Here is a 3,209-nt window from a genome sequence, read left to right on the forward strand (position 1 = left end):
TAAACTCAGATGGATCGTTAATATAATTAATATACTTTTTCCTTAAGGAAAAGAAATTCTTTTTTCCCACAAAATAAGGAAAGCTAAATTGTCATCTGTCTTTACTTTACACCTCTTACACAACTCGAAAGGAATCAACACTGTAGTATGAGTGATTTCATTACTCACAGCCCATCCCTCTGGTAAAAAACATTACATTTTTTTAAATTTAAATTTACGGTTATTAAATTTTATTAAAATTCTTTAAAAATTAATTTTTTGAACGACATGTGTTCGTTCAGTTTGTCGAAATGTGGTCTCTTTTTTTTTGTAAATAATTTTCTCGATTTTTGCCTGATGAGGGCTTTTTAAGCCGAAACATGTAGCAAACAATTATAATATTTATGACAAATATACATCCTTACCCGTACAAGGCCTCTTAAATAATGAAACAAAATTACGACATGAATAAGTGCACGTGTACCGATTTGGGCACTTTTGCGCTTATATGTGCAAATTTAAATATAAATCAATTAAATATACTGTTGTAAGTAGTTATTTTTTATCCTGAAACGTATTTTTTTGTTATACATAAAACGGAATTTCGACGGTTTAGAGTGCAAACCAGCTAACTCCACTTTTTATCAAATTTGAGATTCTTTTTATATTTGATAGATAAAGAGGTGATACATCAGCCAAGTAAAACAGTTTGACGAAATTATGTCTCTAAATTGCTAAAAAAGTGTTGTGAGTAAAACAGCCAACTCCATACCTGTCAAATTGCACTGCTATAACTCCACATAATATATTGTATTGTATTGAAATGTGTCTATATTTTGAGTGTAAGAGATATTAATTAAAATTGTGACGGGAAAATCATTCTGACGTTATTTCAAGTATTTTATTGATCAAATATCTTTTAATTAAAGGTAAGGGTTGTAAGGTAAATAGTTTGCCCCTGCGACCTTACATCGATTGAAGCGCCAATAATTCGATTAATTGACGCATTACCAGATTTCTGAGAAAAGTACGTTACTCTTTGTTCGACCGCTATTGTGTGTAGCTGGTTAAAGCGTAAACCAAAATTAGTATTGTAACTTTTGTGAGTGATTTGATTTGACTGAAAGGTTTTGACTTGAGAGAAAAGATCGACAAGAGTCGATATTTGATCAAATAGACGTAAGTGATTAATGTTTCTTTTGATTTGTTCAATAAATTTGTTTTATTCCTGGAAGTCGCTTGATCTTTGTTTTTATATTATTTTTGTTAGGGTTCCCCAACGCTACCCTCCTTGTGATTTTATGTTAACTTATTTTTGTGTTTTGTTAATTTCGTAAAATTAACTGGCGTCCGCGTATTTGTTGATAATTTTCTTCTCGCCAAATAGAGCTCCAGCAACTCTGAACCCGGTTGCGCTGGATGTGAATAGAGTTTGTTTAATTTATTTATGATCAGTTTTATCTTACTCTTTTATTTCATTTAATTTAATATATTTTATTCTTAATTTTCAACATAAAATTCTATTCGTCTCATTTGGCGCCCAACGTGGGGCGACGTTGGATTTTTCTTGTGAGCAAGTGATTATAAATAATAAATAAAATTTGTTCTAAAGTGTGATTTTTTTTAAAAAGAGAGAAGCGAAAATAATTTTTGAAATTTTGTAATTTGCGATATTTTAAAAGTGTTATATTTGAAAACTTTTGATGAAAATTATTTTTGTGTTTATGTTTCTTGTGTGTATTGACACTTGAGTGAAACTCAGGATTGAACTTGTATAGAAAAGCGACAATTCGAAAATTTTCGACAATTTTATTTCTGTATTATTTTGTCGACACAAAATTTTAATATTATGTTATATTTGCTGAATGTAAATTGAACTTTTAATTTAGAAATTTTGCTGTCAGCTGGTTTTAATGAATATTTTATTGAAATTTTTTTTGTTGTTGCTTGTCGACGAACGATCGACGATAATTGTTGGAAACTAAAACAAATGTTTTTTTTTTATTTTAACGTATTTTGGAACAAAGAGTCATATTTTATTTTCTTGACAAGATCTCGCTCTGTCGATAAATACATTTTGTGTTAGCGATAAAATTCGCTAAAAATTTTTTGTTTTTCATTTTAATTTCGGTGGCGATGAGTCAGCTTTTGGGACTTTTATGTACCGCAAATTATTGAATTTTTGTCAATACAAGATCTTGCTCTTGTTGACGGAAGTATTTTTATTCACCAATTAATTTTTATTGATAGAATTTTATTGAAAATTTTTTTTATGCAATGTTGATTAAGTTGACGATGGCTCCAGGCATGTTCGCAACGATTTAAAATTTTTCTTTGCATTGAATTTTGATTTTAATGATACAAGATCTTGCTCTTGTCGTTAAAGTAGTAAATCTATTGTGATTTTTTTTTTGCTTTTGCAAACTTTATTATTGAATTTTGTTTTAATGATCCAAGATCTTGCTCTTGTCGTTAAAGCGATTAATTTTTGTTATGATTTCTTTTTCTTTTTGCGAACTATTATAGAACTTTATTTGATTAATAATTATTTTGCAAAGAAGAATAAGAGAAATTTTTTCTTGACAGTTAGATCTTGCTCTGCTGTTGGGTTGATTTTTGTTTTTATAAAGGAAAATTGAATTATTAAAAAAAATTTTTTTTTTGATCGGTTTTGTTAATACAAGATCTTGCTCTTGTTAACAAAATATTTGATCGATTATAAGGTTTGTTTTCTTTATTTTTTATTCTAATGATACAATATCTTGCTCTTGTCGTTAGTAATTTTGCTGAAATAAAATATTTTTTTTCTTTAAAAAAAAAGAGCAAATTAGGAAATTTATTTTGTGATTTGCCTGACGGTATGATCTTGCTCAGCTGTCATAAGAATTTTTTTTTTTGAACTAATCAGTTGTCTAAGGAAAATTTTGACTTACAAATATTGATTTTTTTTCTTTAATAATTGACAATAGTGAACAGCTGATTGTTCAAATAACTAAAATTATTTTGTGATTTGGGTTTGAATCGTGATTTGGGTTTTACACGTAATGATCTTAGCGTTCCTGATCCTGACTTTTCAAGATCAGGTATTCGTAGAACGGGTTCATTATTTTCATGGAATGATAGTGATTCTAGTAAGGTTATTCTTCGAATAGATCACAGAATAGATTAATTCCATTGTATTATTCAGCTTCTGCGGAGAATTCAAGTTCTATCCAGATCGGTCGAATAGT

The sequence above is a fragment of the Leptopilina heterotoma genome, unplaced genomic scaffold (genome assembly GCF_015476425.1).
Source record: "Leptopilina heterotoma isolate Lh14 unplaced genomic scaffold, ASM1547642v1 Lhet_356, whole genome shotgun sequence".
In the NCBI taxonomy this organism is placed as follows: domain Eukaryota; kingdom Metazoa; phylum Arthropoda; class Insecta; order Hymenoptera; family Figitidae; genus Leptopilina; species Leptopilina heterotoma.